At 29.6% G+C, this 19,330-nt stretch overlaps 2 pseudogenes; one reads left to right on the top strand and one right to left on the bottom strand.

Moving 5' to 3' along the window:
* Nucleotides 1-1,228: 1,228 nt before the first annotated feature.
* On the bottom strand, nt 1,229-11,331 carry LOC136999233 (uncharacterized; annotated as a pseudogene).
* A 612-nt stretch (nt 11,332-11,943) lies between these two features.
* Nucleotides 11,944-13,760, top strand: LOC136999234 (putative nuclease HARBI1; annotated as a pseudogene).
* The last annotated feature ends 5,570 nt before the right edge of the window (nt 13,761-19,330 follow it).

Here is a 19,330-nt window from a genome sequence, read left to right as displayed (position 1 = left end):
GCGCATCATTCCTGCGAGCAGTGGCGCGAACGTTCCGTAAAACGCATTATGCGCAACTAACCTATAATAATAATTTATAACATAAAGCAGTTAAAATATTTATTTGAAGTTTATGAAGCAGCAACATAGTGGTATTTTTATTTTCGTCACGATCTAAATGAATCAATTAATATTTAATATTTTTGAAAACGACAGTGACAATGATAGTGAAATTGTGGAATTTTTCTTTTCTGACTCAAGTGATGATGAACAAGATTTGGTGTTAAAGCTAAGTGCAATAACTAAAGACGATAGATCTGATTTGAACAAAATTCCTAAAGTTCAGAACTACGTAGAAAATATAGTCAACCATCTAAATGCTAAAGATTTTAAAAGACATTTTCGGTATGTAATTAAAAAATTTGTAAATAATTTGTAAATATAAATATAAGATTGAATAATAAAAATATAAAAATGTAATGAAATTTTGTTTACAGATTATATCCAGCATCATTTGAAAGAATTTTATTTTTAATCGGCCCAATACTGGAACAAAAAAACTGTAATATGGGAAACAAATGTATTCCAGCCAAAAAACAATTATTAATGTCACTATGGCCCTAACAGCACATGTAGATTCTGAGAATATTCGGAGAACATCGCAAAAGTATATTGCGTACGTTCTCAGAATATTTGATATACGTACTATGACTTACTGAGTATGTACTAAGCATGTTCTAATGTCCGTCTATTTTACTTCGTAGTATATACTGACAAGATCTTATGGTATATACCAAGGATATCTATAGTACGTCAACAGTATATTTTCAGCATGTTACTTGTATATCATGCATATATATTGATTAGGTTAGGTTTATTAAATTAGGATTAGGTTCATTTAATTTGTACTCTATATTTTATAAATCGATATTTATTAAGATTTGTATTATATATATATACATATAGTTTCTAATGTATTTATATATATATATATATAAATTAAGATCAATAATAAGTATATATATATATATAATATATAATGTAAATATACATAAGACAACTGTGTGTGTGTGTGTGTGTGTATATATATATATCAATGAGATACATATAAATGAGAAATATACAAACATTTGACAAATCTAGAAGTATACAGTTTTTATAATCTTATATCTACTATCACATTAATAAACATTTGGAACATCAGAACATTAAACATAAACATTTGAAATGTTTAGAACGTTAAACATAAAATATATAGAAGTATATATACAGGTATAAATTGAGCAATCCTGTATATATAAGCAGAGTGTTTGATGATTCCTAAAAGACCTCTCGTGTGCAGGTAGACAGTTAAAATAATTATGAAGAAATTAATAAAGAAAGATCGACCAATTCACGCGAGTATAAATGTGCGACGAAAATAAGAGGCAGTACGCCAATCTTTTTATTACGAAACTGCGCGAGGATGCAACAAGAATGCTGCGACCCGACGTTCTTTGCGTCGCATTTCATATAGCTTTCGCGAAAAATTTGCGCAGTCAACGTATAAATAACGTAAGAAAACAAACAAAAATATATTTCTATATCCGTCGTATTGACGGTCTCTCTCAGATTTTAAACTTAATGGAATTACGCATAACAATTTAATGGCGTGCTCCTTTTTGTCGCTATGATTTATTCCTTACTCTTATTTGTCGACGTGTCCCTTTCGCGCTTAACTAGACTAAAAATAACCGTTAGAGTAAAATCATTCGAAAACAAAAAAAAAATAGTACGAGTTCTCAGTCGCTCAACCAACGTGAACGAGAAACGCGCGGAAACAAGTAACTGGGTCCCTGATCGCATGTCGCTAAATTCTAGAAACGACACCCAGGCTTAACCACCAGGATTGGCCACTGCTACGTAGTTGCTATGACACAAGGATCTAATGCCGTCAGTTTCCATTCATTCCTGATCTGTTGCGTTTTGCTCCTTTTCCGCTCTCCCCATACGTTCTTTTGCATGGGCTAACCAAATTTTGATTGGAGCGGAAATCTCTTCATCGGTTGCATTTTGATGCACTTTTCTTATTACGTCTGAAAAATGTAATATATTTTTAGAAATTGTTCATATTTAATAATTTTAAAACAAATTTCTTAAATCTAATCTAGAGACTAAAAAATGTTTGTATATTGATTTTCATTATATAAAAAGGAATGTTTAATAATCGTAACATTACTGTGTACTTTCTTTTTACATCGTTAAATAAAAGAAACTATAGTAATTATTTGTAAAATATACAAGTATCTATCTTTCAATTATAAGAAATCATTTTATTAATATAAAATGATTATATTTAATTTATTTCACTTACACATAATTATCTTACAAATTTGCAGCTGCGAAAAATTCTCCTTTTTTTTGCTCCATACCAGCTGTAATTAACAGCTACATTATTGGAAAATATTTTCCTCATTAATTGTATACATGACGTTTTTAAATCTTTGCATGTAACACGAACCAATTGTTTCACCTAAATTATAAAAAATTGCGTTATAAGATATTGCGTATTTCTCTATGAATTATTTTTAAAACGTATTTAGCCAAAACTATACAATTTTTATATTATTATTATATTTATTGTGTTATATTATGTTATATTTTATTTTATTATATTATATATTTTATTTTTTAGGAAATTATTTTTTATATAAAGCATCCCTAAATAAAGATATCAGTTTTAAATTGGAAAACAATATTTAAAAAAAGTCAATTTATATTATATTTGTAAAACTTTATTTTATAAATAAGTAATTGAAAAAGTTTGAAGGTTAATATGTATATACATGTCTATTCTATTCTTTAGAAACTTATGTACATTAAGTTAATGGATTAAGTCAAATATATATAGCAAATATAATAAATCTAATGACTATTGTAATTACAATTTACATAACATTTAAAAAGTGTGATGACACAAAATTTCAACTAAATGTTAATAGTGTTTCCGACTGAAGCAGATTAATCCAAACTAAGTTTAATGGTGATTAAAATTATTTCAGGTTCACTGCTCTAGTCAAAAACGCTAGAAGACTTTGATTAAAAATTGTATTTTCTATATATATATATATATATATCATTCTATTATCTTAAAACATATTATTTTAAAAATTATAAAATTGTTCTACCTTCAAAGATAATTTCTGTTGGATTAAAATAATAATGAACTCACCATTTGACTTTGGTAAACTTTATCATTCATTATTTTTGTTTCCATTGCTTGGACATCATTTTGATTTTTCAACGGCAAATCTTGAAAAATGTCTATACTTTCTTCTTCTCTTTCTTCTCTAATGTAAGTAATAGGAAGTTTTTCTGCGATGAGTTTTAGAAGCCTTCCATTGGAATTTATTTTTAGTTCTAAATCTATCAACTTTCCAATAACAAACCGTTGAAAGTTGTCTCTTTCTATATAAAGATTTAAAAAATAATATTAGAAAAATATTAAAGAGAATACTTTTGAGTATACAGTATATTATGTGTTATCCTTTAAATTTTATAATAATTAATCATAATTAAAATTTAAAAAAAGAATACACAGTTAATACATTACCTGGTTTATTATCCAAATTTGAAGACATTGTTTGTACGGATTGGCATCTTTGTCGAATTGAAATGCTTGTATCTTGTGTTTCATTAAATTCATTAATGGAATCTAAATCCGTAGTAGATGACTGTTCTGTATGTGAGCACATATAGTGTGCTACAAACACATTAAGCAAATCTTCATTAAAAATTTTTATGGGGAAACATTTTATTCTAATTTATATAACAAATAAAATAAAAAAGAATATAGATAACCTATTACCTGATTTGGTATTCAAATTTGACATAGTGTTCTTTGTCTGTTGACTTGGCATGCTTGCTTGTGTCTCAACAACTTTATTAAGTAAATTTTCATCGTCACTTTGCTCACCTAAAAGAATAATTTTTTTATTACACTGTAATATTCAATGTAGTATGTTTAATATCACATCAAATTTTTATTAGCAATAATGTATGTACAATCACAATTTTTAATTATTTTTAACACTAATTTTTAATATCAGATCTAATATGCAATATCACAACAAATATCAAAACACACTTATAATATAAATAAAATTTCTATACTAAATCATAGACCATAAAATATTAAATTCAAATATAAAATATTAAACCTTATATATTAAAGTACATTATATTTCTGTTGCTTTATTAAAGTTTCAATATTGTTATATTAAATTGTAGTTATTATAGTTATAATTATTATACAGTTATAGTTACTATAATGTGTGTTAACACATCTTCATATTTTTAATTATATTTACGAAATATTTAATTTGTATAAAATTATAAATATGCAATAAAATATATTAGGACCTTGAATAAGTTCTCGCTGTTTTTTTTGTTAAAAAAAAACATTAATTTAAAATATAAGGCTTACAATAACTTTACTCAAAGTATTGTCCATCATTAGAGACCACTTTCTCCCATCTTTCTGGCAGTAATTGAATCCCCCGTCGAAAAAACGATTCATCTTTTGACGCAATCCATGAATCGACCCATTTTTCGGTTTCTTCGAAAGAATGGAAGCGCTGCTCGCTCAAACCATGCGCCATCGACCGAAACAAGTGGTAATCCGAGGGGGCTATGTCCGGTGAATACGGCGGGTGAGGTAGAACTTCCCATTGAAGCGTTTCCAGGTAAGTTTTGACTGGTTTTGCCACATGTGGCCGAGCATTGTCATGTAACAAAATGACTTTTGGATCATTCCTAACGCTTTTAAACGTTTTGAAACTGTTGACGCATCTACTTGCAATGTTTTCCCGAGCTCTACTAGCGTCTGACATGGATCTAGATCAAGCAATGCCTCCAATTCTTCGTCTTCAAACTTTGTCGGTGCTCCAGAACGTTCTTTATCTTCAAGGTCAAAGTCATTATTTTTAAAGCGCCTAAACCAGTCTCTACATGTCGTATTCGACAGAGCATTGTCACCATATGTTTCAACAAGAATTCTGTGTGCTTCAGCTGCAGATTTCTTTTGAATAAAGCAGTGCAATAAAATTCCCCGCAAAAACACTTTATTTGGCACAAAAGTAGACATTTTCGCAATAGGTAATTAAACACGTGGTTGACACTGTGGTAAACTGTATCTACTAGAATTTGAGGTTACATATAGTACTACTTAGCTGATGCGTTTCCGTACGAAATTCCATGCACAGAGTGCCGCTACGCCATCTTTTAAGAAACAGCGAGAACTTATTCAAGGACCTAATAGAATTCTTAAAAATGAGATAAAATGTATATGATAAGTGTATTTTTACTATTTAAATAAATTTTTCAAATTATATAATTGCAATCAATTGTATACATGACCCAATATGTTGATTTTTGTTTATTTGTGAAACAAATGATAGAATAGCTCCTGCACACAGGACGCGGAAACGCTTGCCGCGCGGCAAAAGGTGACGCGGCTAATCAACTTACATCTTTTTCGTAAGAGTGAAATATTGGCTATGGCATGGCTTTTTGCTGCGCGACGTTCCCGCGTTCTGTACAGAAACCATAATATTCTTATTGTTAGTTTTATTATACGAGTAATTTCACTATAAATTGCAAAATATGTGTATGTGTATCTCTCAATATCCAAAGATTGTTTATAATTGGTTATAATTATATATATAATACGATTGGTTAGAAAAATAATACATTTTATATTTTTCAAAAAAGAGACTTACCAAAATTGTCCTGCGATTTTTGTTGAATCCATGATTTTGTATTATTTAACTTTTGTCTTTTAGTAGATATTCCTTTAGGACTGTTTAAATTACGATCTGCAATTCATGAAAAAATCAGTATTTTATTATTATAATAAAATTTAATTTTTTTGTTTTAAAGTTCATTTTTTAAATATTCTTTTATTATATGCTTTTACCTGTTTGAGAAACTTTTCCATTTTTTGTCTTCATTATTGCATGTTTTTCAGGAACTTTTGGAAGATCCAAAATAAGTGAAGTATCTGATTGTTCATCATTACTTGTATTATCCTCGTCCACCGATTTAGCGGCTCTAATTTTTCTAGATTTTTTTAAAAATTCATCTCTATCAGTATTAGAAGTTAGATCTGATAATTCTTCAGCATCTTTTAATTTTTTTCTCGCCAATGTATAGTTCGCTGAAAATATTTTTTATTAGATACATTACTTTTCTATTAATAAATATGTATACATACATACATACATACACATACACATATTGCCATTATGCACAAATTATAATTAAAAATATGAAAAAAATACTTACAATACGTTCCATATATTTTAGAAATGGGATGTTTCAACCATGTAGATTGTGGTTCTTCCATTACTTTAACAGCCTTGTCATATCGTTTATTATTTGTAAAATTTGGCCATGCAGCCTTTTTTAAATCAATACTTAACCAATTATTTGGAACTATTTGTATTCCATCTTCAAATTCTACAATTGCATAAAATTTTCCTTGCTGCGTAGAAGACTTTCCTTCCATTATTCTGCGTCAGTGGAAAAATTTTTTATATGTATGAGTGGAAAAACTGCATATTTATTTTCTCCACAAGGTAATTGTACATATTTACGAACTACATTTTTTAACGGCCAAGATCTTAAGTCAGAACGTGAGTACACAGAATAAATGCCGAGCATTGAAGATGAACAAGGAGTATTAAATAAGTCATTTTTTTCCAAAAATTCATATCCGATAAGTATAGGAACGTTTCGTTGTGTACAATAGGCTATATTTTGAATGTAAATAATCGCACCACAATTTAATCCACAGCAACTGTCTGCAAACGTCCCAGCTTTTAGTGTGAATTCATTATATTTGACACTTTTATATTGTGGATTGCGACAATTCAATGTAAGTGGACCGTCATAATGCAACGATTTCAAATTTATATATATCTGAGCAGAATCTGATACAGCAGGTGATATACATAAAATTTCTTTTTCAGCGTATCTTCTAGCAACTTGTTGCAAAGGTTTTTCTGCTTTTCTTAAATATTTTTTTAATATCTGCATGTAGTTTTCATATTTAAAGGCGCTGAAATTATCAACAGGTCCATATTTCTTGACATCATCCACAAGATGAATTAAGTTGTGAACATTATGTGATACGTTTTGAGTTCCATATATTTTGATAAATTTTTCAATAAAAAACTTAATCAGATCTTGTGCGTAGGTCAAATAATTATGTAAGTCTTCTGATGATAATATTCTCATAATCACATGTAACGTCATAAAATGTAGATACACATTTTTTTTTAATACAGATTTAAACGCCAACGGACCCGTATATAATAATATTAATCTGTACTCAGTTGCTTTCCACAATTTGAGGCAATCTAGTTTTCGTGGTTTACGTGCAAATTCTATGGGTATCGATTGTTTTAATTGAGTTACTAAGCGTGTCGAAATTTCGTTAACGGCTCTATATGGTAATCGATAAGATAGTGAACCAGCAAGCCATAAATTTAATAATTTGCGCATAACTCCCAAACATATTAAATGCATATAGTCTAACGGAACGTTGGTTACAGGGTTGAAATAAGGTATATTTAATAAATTGTAGGTTGTGTCTGGTTTATGATAATTTTCATCAATTTTTTGTATGAAATCATTATCTGTTCTGAGCGGTGCATCTATTTGTGGAAAACATAATCGGTTTTCTATATATTCGCCTTTCGTGATACATTTCGTGCAACTATGGTATCCAGAATGTCCTTTTATACTTAAAACAAATGATTTGGCTGGCGCATCACAAATTAAAGCCTCAAATCTGCATGGTACATTCCGACCATTTATATTAATTCCATTTGCACATATTTCTTCAGCCTCATTAACGAAATCTTGTAAAAATTCATTAACATTCGCTGGTTTTTCATATCCATGATAGATACAAATTATGAAAACATTGTCATATGGAAGAACAGAGCCTAATATGGGCCAAAATTGTTGCTGGGATGATTTGGATAATGGTAGGCCATCAATGTTCACAGCTATTCTAATGTAATTAATATCCTTTATAAATGTTAATATTTTTTTAATAGAATTTGATAGTCCAAAATGATAATATGACCCTGGCGCAACTGTGCGTATTTCTTGATGTCTAGGTGTTTTCAAAAGCGATCGTGCATTCAATGATAAAGTTGAGAAACAAGAATGTTTCTTTAATCTACATAACAGTGCTCCTAAAGCAATATGCGTAATTTGATGTTCTACAGCCCAAATTGCAAGATCATGTTGTAAGCTGTTGTCTCTTTTATTTCTACTTTCAAATGTTACATCACTTGATGATTCATTAAGTGAAATATTAACAAATTGTTGTGAATCTGATGTATTATTGTGTTTATCCGATGTATTATTGTGTTCATCCGATGTATTATTATGTTCATCCGATTGTTGGAATGCATTATCATTTTCATATTCAAATATTTCATTATTTTCATTCCATTCTGTATTATGTTCGATATTTATTATTTTAGAATTCATCGGACAATCATTGTTTAAATCTGTTGCACATTCATTGTTCGTATTATATGACGAGCTTTCATGCATCAAAACGCTAGAAACAATTTCAGATTCTTGTGCAGCCACTCTCTTTAAGTGTCTCCTTGATACGTATGGCGTATCGTTTCTTTTACGTTTTTCATGTACTTCCATTTTTAAACAAATGTTATATCTGTATAAGATATAATATTTATGATTATAAATGCAAACCAGATTAGTATATTAGTCAAATAGTAGAAAATTATGTATTTTATATATTTTTTATATTATATATATATTTATTATTTATATATTTATATATTTATTATATACGTGTATTATATTTATTTATATATGTATTTATTATGTTATATATATTTACAATTATATATATTCAGTAAGAGTGTAAAGCTATAAGCCCTATCAGGCTACGCATTGAAGATTGAAGATTAAATATTAAATTTTGGCCAATAAAAACAAAAGGAGATAAATTTTTGTGCTGATTGGTCAAATTTCAATATTTAATCTTTAATCTCAATCTTCAATGCGTAGTCTGATACGGGCTTACGAGTGAATCATTTTAATATTAACAGGCAATTATTTCGGAAAAGAAGCATTTATGAAAAAAATTTTTAAGATAACAATTATTTCAAGAAATTATAAAATGAATTGAACGAAATTCTCCTAGATAAAAAGGTTTCGGAGTTTAAAAGTCAACTCAATTTTTTAAAATGAAACTATCTTAATTGTTTTATATATAAATCAATTTCTTGTAACATCTGCATAAAAAGTTATAAAGATAAAATAGCAAAAAATTGATTATTTACTTTTCGATCATTTTACTATATCTTTATACACAGACTAATGATAAATCTATTAGTCCAAAGAAAACGCATAGTTATTTTTCAGAAAAAGTATGTAGCTGCATGTTACAAATTGTATAATGTTGTAATTACTGTATTATGTTACAATCCTATGACTTTTATCTGAAATTTTTTTCTTTTACTTCTTTTCCAACATAATTATCTGTTAGATTAAAATTACTGTATATAAAAAAATTAAAACACAAAACAAGCTTATCAGAACAAAATTAAAAAGGTAATTATAAGCCAGCACAGTAATATTAGTTTAAAATATTATTTAATAAATTCCGGAACATTTCGATCTATTTTTGAACCATCTTTAGCCGAAATATAATAGTTTGCAAAAGTCAAAATAATTTGAAAAAATTTTAAAAAAGAAAGGATACAAACCATCAAAAATTGATATTTTGAAACTGATATTTTGTAGCTTATGAGACTTATTGATCAAAAGTCTCCAAGCATAATTATAAAAAATAGAAAGATTTTGCTCTAGCACTATTTAAAAGTTGCTATTTTAGGTGTAATTGGATCTTTACGTACAGTACACATATTGATCTTTTAACTGTATAGACATTCACACAGGGTATACGGAAATTCGCCCGCACTACTTCTTGAAGTGATTCGGAACTCACAAAGAAGGAAAGAAAGCTATATAAACATAGATCTGGAAATTAGTTGTTTCTGAGTTATAGATCTGAGTTATAGTTACTTTTGTCATTTAAAACATCTTATTTAATTCTATTTAAATACCTAGTTATGTTTATCTTTAATTTTGAAAATAATTAATTATCGTGTTTACAAATACCGGAAAATTGAAAAAAATTAAAAATTGGAAAAAAATTAATTTTAAAAAATGTACAAAAATTTTTTTAAGAGGGATGCTAAGCGGACTGTACCTCTACGTGGTGCATCCTGGGTAATGGCCGGAGCACAGACTTTTGCATAAAGCATAACGCATAAGCATAAGGAAATTGATTGGTCCATTTCCTTATGCATTTGCTTATGCTTATATATAGACCAATCAATTTCCTTATGCTTATGCGTTATGCTTTATGTAAAAGTCTGTGCTCCGGCCTTAACGCTAAAATAGTCCAAAATAAAGCTCTTTATATTAAAAGACTATAAAATAAATTATGATTATTATAATTATAAAAATTAATTTTTTTGACATAAAAGTGGCTATAATTTGGAAACAACTCATTTCGGGACCTATGTTTATAGCTTTTTTCCCTTCTTTTTGAGTTCCGAATCACTTCAAGAAGTGTAAGAGAGTTTCCAAACGCCCTATAACTACATGTCCATTATTGAGCAGATGTACTATTAGTGTGTGTATGCTGAGGGAGTAGATAAGGATGATGTGAGTGTATGTATGTATTTGTGTTTGGCTATTTCATTGGTATGTCTGATATTATTTTATTTCCATTTATATTATTCTATTAGTATGTCTAAATAGTATGTGTGTATATGTGTGTATCTGTATATCCGAGTAGATAGCAACTGGCCTGATTGTACATTCTTTCTGTCTGTAGTTGAACACACACACACACACATACACACTCATTCACTCACATACTTTTTGAACATAATAATATTAAACATATTAATTGGAATAACTATGGGCACAAATACACATACAGATACATATACCCTCTATCTGTTCCTCCTATACACACATTAACATAAATCTACTCAATAATGAACACATATATAATTTGTACATAAATGCTTATACAATTAAACAATCAATCTGTGTACTGTACGTAAAAAGTACTGTACCAAAACACACAAGCAACATTATGTACTTACTTTGTGTCCCACTAGCTGTGATGAAACTGATGCGTATGTATACAGATATGTATAGGTATACCTCTATGTTCCAGCAGATTCCAGCAATATATTCCTTTTTAAAAGTGAAAGCCAATATTTCCTTTTGGCAATGTTTTCTTTTAGCAGTTTCCTTTTGGCAACGTTTCCTTGTGGCAACGCTATAACAAAATATTAATTTCAAGTAAGAATATGAACAAATACATATCTTTGATATATATCAATAGGGTGGCACCCAATTGACCACATTGCAATTGATCACAGCTATCAGTGCCTGGAATTTTTCCACTAGATGGTTGCTGTGAATGGCCTATGGTCAATCGAGAGTACCACCTTTGCGAAAAGCTATATAGAGGTAAAGCTATATAGAGGTAAATATACATGTAGAGATACATACGCTAGTGCATATCAGACAATTTTGTCACAGCTAGTGGGACACAAAATAACGAGCAAGTATAATTGGACAACAATTTATATTAAGTTTTTTTAATTTACTTTGATTTTTGCTTGTTCGAAATATACTTTGATAAATTATTCTTTTATATTTGCATTACGTTGATATATGCAATGTGATCAATCGGATGCCATCCATATCAATGTAATGCAACTATAAAAAAATAATTAATCAAAGGTTTCAAACAAGCAAAAATCAAATTAAATTAAAAAGACTTAATATAAATTGTTGCCTAATTATACTTACTCCTTATTTTGTGTCCCATTAGCGTATGTACTTCGATAGTCTATGCGTTCAAAAAACAGACGTACTTTATAGAAGATAATTTACGGCTTTTCTTTGGCAACGCTTCAATAAAAACTTCAAATACAAATACAAATAAATTTTACATCAAATATATTAGATCACGATAAAATAAATCACAAGTTTAACCGATAACCAATTTGAAGGTTAACTTGCGCTTGTGATTTATCTTATTGTGAAATAGAAAGAATATTATGAAAAATATCTTTCATGTGTGTAAATATATTTTATATAAATTTATTCTCATGTGTTTTAACAAAGGAGGAAAAAAGGATTACTTGCGATTATAAAATTATATGCATACTTACGTCGACATGTGGCAAGAGACCGCAGAGATCGCAGGAAAGAGACATGTGCCGGCAATTACATATCCAAGATGGCATTGCTATTCATATCCGCTAATAAGTCAATTCGCGCGTATTTCAAAAGTATATTCTGAAAATATACGAAAATATACGAAAAATAATATATTATAAGAGATATTAAAAGTATATCCTGAGAATATACGAAAATGTACGAGAAATAATATATACTGTGATAGATATTATAAGGATATTTTCAGTATTTTACATATATTACGTATATTCACAGTATGAGTACAGAATATTCGAATGATGTCATGTGCTGTTAGGGGGTTTATGGCTACACCTGAAAGTTTTCGGTACATTTCTTTAATAATTCATTGACATTTATTTATATTAACTATAAAAATTGGTTACTTACATTGCTTAATGGATATAAAGATTTATTTTTGCTTTCAGATCAGTGAGTGATAGATTTGGGGTTGGCAAAGCAACTTGTTTTCGAGCATTGAGGAGAGTGATATCTGCTCTTTTCACAATTGCACATCAATTCATTAAATGGCCAACAGGACAAAAAGCTGTTGAAGTAATGGATGAATTTTATAATGTAAGTGGATTACGTGGTGTTATTGGAGCTATTGACGGAACCCTTATTGAAATCAATAAGCCCATAGAAAATGGTGATGATTACATATGCCGCAAAAGATATTCCGCTATTAATCTTTAGGTAAATTAGTTATTTTTTACATACAAATCCACACACAGCACATATGCACACACATCCACAATTTCATAGTTTATACATTTCTTTATATAAATTTATGTATTACATATTGATAATTATATATATATATATATATATATATATATATATATATATATATATATATATATATTGTATATATTGTATAATTTTTAATAATTAACTTATTTTGCAGGGAGTTTGCACTCACAAATTATTATTTACAAGTGTATTAGTAGGCCATGCTGGGAGTGTACATGATGCTAGGGTATTGCGTAATTCACAAATAAGTGATTACATGAAACAACCAGATATCTACTTTTCTAATGAAAGTTATCTTGTGGGAGACGCTGCATATCCTATTCATTTAAATTTAATGGTACCATTTAAAAACAATGGTTATCTTACAAGAAAACAAGTACATTTTAATTATTGTCAGTCGGCAGCTCGCATAGCAATTGAAAGAGCGTTTGGAGTATTAAAAACAAGATGGAGAAGAATATTTGATAGATTATCTCTGGTAGACGTAGAAAGAATTCCTGAGTATGTAATTGCTACTTGTGTATTGCACAATATTTGCATTTTACATAATGATTTAATGAATGAAATAGAAAATATAAATAATCAACCTTGCCCTGCACGGGTACAAAATGTGCAAAATGCAAATATTGAGGCTGCTAAAGCAAAACGTAACGCAATAATGAATAATTTAAAAATGCGATTTTAATTTAATTACATGTAAGTTCACTAATACTGGTAAATATGAAAATATGGATTAGGAAAACTGTAAAAGTTCTGAAAATTCAAAAAAGCCACGAATTATATCGATACAAGAAACTGACAATATTGGGATCTTTATACAACGAAGTAATAAAAAAAATATATCGGAGAAGAATTGCTCTAAAGTTGAAAAGTTGCTATTAAAAAAACAAAATTTGAATTCTGCTGTTAATTCAAAAAGAAATCAGGAAGATAGTAGAGTGAGAAAAAATAAAATACAAGAAACACACGTAAAAAAATGAAGGATCTCGAAGAAAGGGAGATAACTGATACAACAAATACTTAAACCAAGAATTTACGGATGACATACTGCGGAAAGATATGCCATGTGGCAAAAAATTTACAAAGACGTCTATTATGATTCCCAAAAGAATACTGAGGGTGGATGACTTTATCTTGTAATTTACAATGCATAATTGCTGAAGAAGAGAATTGCAGAGATATTTTATATTAACAAATGATTACAAAGATATTTATGTAAATGTGTATTGTCAATATTGTATACTTTGTTACCATTTGTGATATTTATGCATAATTTTTATTTGATATAAGAAAAAAATTCAATATAAGATTAAAATTTTTAATTTTATTTAACGACTTTACTGTAATATTAAAAAATATTTAATAAAATATCTTTATTATTAAGAATTTTGTATTGACATTTGTACTTACATTTTGCGTAAAAAAAAATTTGAAATTTTTTCTATATATTTAAAAATATAAATTATATTAAATAAATTATAATATTATAATATCAATATTGTAGCATTAATTAAAATAAATAAATAAATTTTGTATATGTCATTTTATTAGAATAACTTATTTTTTGCAACTTACATAGAAACATTTTAAAATTTTTTATAATTTTTAATATAAAAATATTTTAAGCAGATTATGCATTTTCATGAAATTGCTATACAGTTTTGGTGTACATATTTATTTTATAGCATTATAGTTAATTATAGTTTTAACAAATAATAAACTGCAAAGTTAAAATAACAAATTAAAAATATTTTGCACATCATCACATTAATCACAGTCTTGCAGTTTAAACTCAGTCTAATCTCAGACTACTTAAACAAAAAGATTTTTTTTATCTTTCAATTATATTGATAAGTAGATACTTTCAGATATTAACACAACATAATATTGAAAATAAATGCAATTACATTGCTTTAATTAAAAATAAATCAATATTGTCTTTTAATGAAATCTAAAAATCAAATCAAATTTTTTCAAAGAAAATATATATTGTAAATCTGAGAAAAAAAAATATATATATATATATATATAATAAAACTGATGAATACTTAAAATAACTTAAAATTAATTGTTTTTATTTGCTGAACATAATTTTGTCATTACGTCCAATAACTTTTGTTGCATGCTTATTTTTTCTTCGTGCATCTTAAGTCTTTCTTCTCTAAATTTATCAAACATTTCAAGTTTTTTCTCTTCTCGTGTATTTTTTTCTTTTTGCTGTATTTTACTTTGGTTTATTAATTCTTCTAAAAAATTCTCCCTTTTTCTCTTACATGATTTTGTAAAAGTTGGTGATGATGATGTTGAACTGGATGATGAAAATCGGCTTGGACCAGCTTCTGAAGCCAGACTTTTTAGGTTGACCCATGCTCGATTACCAAAAATTTTATCCATCTCCTATTAAAAAAAATTTTCTCATAAAACTTTTAAGTATAATATTATTTTCGGCTTATAAATAAAACAAATAAATTTTTTTTAAATACCTCGTAAAATGACCAAGTTTTTCTATCGTTTCCAGATTTATTAATCTGGTCTTTGATGTTCTTATAAGTACGTTTTAAACAATACATTTTATTACTGCACTGAATTGCAGTTTTTTTAATCTTGGGGTTGATTCTGCTTATTTCTTTGGCAATAATTTCCCAAAATTGCCCTTGTCTTAATCGTCCATTTTTTAAATCATCTTCCTTTTCTTTGTATAATGTAATAAGAAGATGTGTGTCGTTCTGCGCCCATAACAAAATACTTCTTTCTAAAAAATAAAAAAGTTTTTCATAAAATGTAAAGCGTTAATTTAGAGTTATAAGCGGTAATAATAGAGAGATCTTTTTTATAAATATTTTAAATATTACGATACCTTCATTTTCACATTGTGATTGTTCAACAGAATCATTTTCATTTTGTTCAACAGAATTTTTTTCATTTTGTTCTACAGAATTATTTTCATTTTGTTTAATAGAATTATTTTTATTTTGTTGAACAGAATAATTTTCATTTTTATTTTTGTCCTTCGATTTACTTTGTGGCAAATCTATTATTCTATTTATTGTTTTTATATTTAATTTATTCAATTCTTGATTAGTTATTTCTTGTAAATAGGCACTATCTAAAAAATAAAAATGTAAAAAAATTTGTGCAATAAATAAATAATATAAATAATATATATATAGATATATATGTATATATATATAAACTAACTTGTAAAAGCTCTTTCGGCCGATTTCCGATCGGTTTGTATCGTTATTGTTAAATCTTCATTTATAAATACATCAAAATCCACTAAATCCATTTTATCCAAAATTATTTTATCCAAAATGTCACAAAAAAAAAGTCTTACTTTTGTTAGCGAGGATGCCAGTGTACGCCAATGTACGCATTAGCTGCTCTTGACCCAGACTTGAAGCAGTTATGCGCGCATTTTTGTTCACAGATTGCGTTCCGTGAAGCATATAAATGCACATATGCGTGCATATGTACGATACGTAAATGATATCCTGCGCGCATGTGCGCGCATATATGCTTTATGGAACGCAGCCATTATGTGGCGACTCAATGCGTCCACATACGTCATTTTTCCCGCTGGCCGATGTACCAATTCAAAAGTATAATTCTGTAGAGCTAAGCTCCATCTCGCGATTCGTGGATTTATTTCAACTTTTTTGAATGCATGTACAAGAGCGTTACAATCAGTTATTACCTTAAAATTTAGGCCTTGTAAATATATATGGAATCGCTCGATCGCTTTTACAATAGCTAGAGTCTCTAACTCATAACTGTGATATTTTTTTCCGCATCTGTCGTCGCTTGACTAAAATAAGCAATAGGCGCGAATGCTTTATTTTCCTGCTTTTGCAGTAATACTGCTCCGAATCCGAGCGCGCTCGCATTGGTGTGTAATTCAATCTCCGCATTATAATTGTACAATCTTAAAACTGGATAGGAAGTTAGCTCTTTTTTCAAATTAATAAACGTTTGGTCTAATTTTTCGTCCCACATGAACTTCGCATCTTTACGTGTGAGTTGATGTAAAGGATAAGCTTTCAACGAAAAATCTTTAATAAACTTTCTAAAGTAGCTAGCTAATCCTAAAAAACTTTGTAACTGTTTTACAGTTTTCGGCGCTGGATAATCTGCTATGGCTTTAATGTGCCGTTCACTCATTGTGATACCCGTGTTCGAGACTTTATATCCTAAATAATCAATTGATTTTTTAAAAAAATAACATTTCGATAACCGTAGTTCTAAACCATATTGTTTTAAGGTAATTAATACTTCTTTCAGAATTTCTATATTTTGTTCAATTGTTTCCGTTGCTATCATTATGTCGTCAATATAAATTAAAATTTTCTCCTCTCGTACTAATTTATCAAAAATTTGAAAAATACGCTTTTGAAACTCTGCAGGGGCTTCGGAATAACCAAACGGTAATTTTATAAGCTCAAATTGTCCGTGAAGTGTAGAAAAAGCAAAATATTTCGTGCTCTCCGAATCAAGGTCTATCTGATGGAACCCGTCCTTCAAATCCAAACTCGTAAACACTTTCTTTCCGTGTAATTTATTGAGATGGTCTTCAATAACCGGAAATGTGTATCTTTGTTTTTGCACAATTCTATTTAACGGTCTTAAATCGATGCACATTCGCTTTTCTCCATTCCGTTTGTTCACTAATACCACCCGCGAGCAATATGGTGAGATACTTGATTTAATAATTCCACGCTCTAGCAAATCATCCGTAATCTCTTTTAATTTGATTCGCTCGTTATATGAAAATCTTTTTGACCCATACGAAAAAGTAGCTGTCTGTTTTCAAATAGACTTTTACTTTGTGACCGTCTTCTATCGGTTCGACCTTACAGTTAGCGACTTCTATAAATGTTTCAATTAACTTGTCTCGAATACGAAAATCGGTATCTGCTTCTACGTTATCTTTAATTACATCGTATTTATTTTTCTCGTTTACTGCGTCAATACTTAAAATTTCTAATTTTTCCTCCGTTCTAGTGTCGTTTTTCCTAAATTGCACCGCTGAACGCGAAATTTCCACACTAAGCTCGTTTTTGTATAAAAAGTCTTGGCCTAACAATATTTCGCACACTGGTGTTATCCGGAACGATAAACAATTTGATATTTAACGCATAATCGAAATTCTGATCCAATTCAATAGGTACTTGAATCCATCCGAGAATCTCGATCTTCGAATCGTTTACGCCCTTAAACGCTAATTCGTCTTTCCACGGATTCGCTTTCACTGTCGCGAGGTACTTTGTAAAAGTAGCTTCTTTTATTAGATTAATCGGACTGCCCGAGTCCATCACTGCCCTTATGTTACATTTCAGTCCGTTTATCGCGTTAATATGTACCTGCGGTATTTGATGCGCCAGCTCTCTCACCTCTATTACTGCTACCTCCGTCCCTGACCTTGGGGCCCTCGTGTTCGTGGTCGGTGCTCTCAGTGGACACTGCGTACTGATATGCCCTTCTTGATGGCATTTGTAGCAAATGATTGCTTTGTTGCGACAATCCTTCGCGAAATGTCCTTTCCTTTGGCAGATGTTGCATCTAACGACCCCTCCACCAAATCTGTGCGTATTTAGTCTAGTCGCGTTGTTCTGCGAAAATCGATTTGCACTATTTCCTACTTTTTCGGTAATCGTACGCATTCTTTCGATGAATTGCTCCAGCGATTCGTCCACCACCGTTAATGCTACGGCCCTAAGATTCAAATCTCGCACGTCCGTTGCTAGCATGTTTATTTGATCTTTTTTGGGCAAATCCAAGGTCTGCATCATATCGAGCTTATCGTTAACACATTCGATAAATTTCTCTTTTCCCGATTCCCAATTTCTCGACGTTATTTTTTGCATCGTTACCATAAAGGGAGTTCTGTGACCGAAAAATCTAATTAATTTATCTTTGATAGCCGTCCACGAAGAAATAGTCTCGTTAGTCTGACGAGCGTACCATTTACACGCCTCGCCCGCGAAACGACTCGTTGCGGCCAGCAAAAGAATGTCGTCCGACACTTCGTATAAATTTCCGACGTGCGCTACTCTGCTGAGCCAACGATTCACGTTCTCTTTTTCCGATCCCTCGAAAATCGGTATCTGAGAAGCCAATAGTCTAATTGTATTTCCACCGGCAATTGCATTTGACTGGCTAGAATTCAGTCGCGGTCTTTCGCTTACTGCTTCTCTCAGTTCGTTATCTCGCGAATTTTGCCGCGTTCCTGGCCCTGACGCGACCATATAAGCGAGCTGTTGCGCTAATATTTCCTGCG

Source organism: Linepithema humile, chromosome 4 (assembly GCF_040581485.1).
Source record: "Linepithema humile isolate Giens D197 chromosome 4, Lhum_UNIL_v1.0, whole genome shotgun sequence".
NCBI classification, from domain to species: domain Eukaryota; kingdom Metazoa; phylum Arthropoda; class Insecta; order Hymenoptera; family Formicidae; genus Linepithema; species Linepithema humile.
Note: the sequence above shows the minus strand (reverse complement) of the source record. Positions and strands in the feature narration are given on the sequence as shown.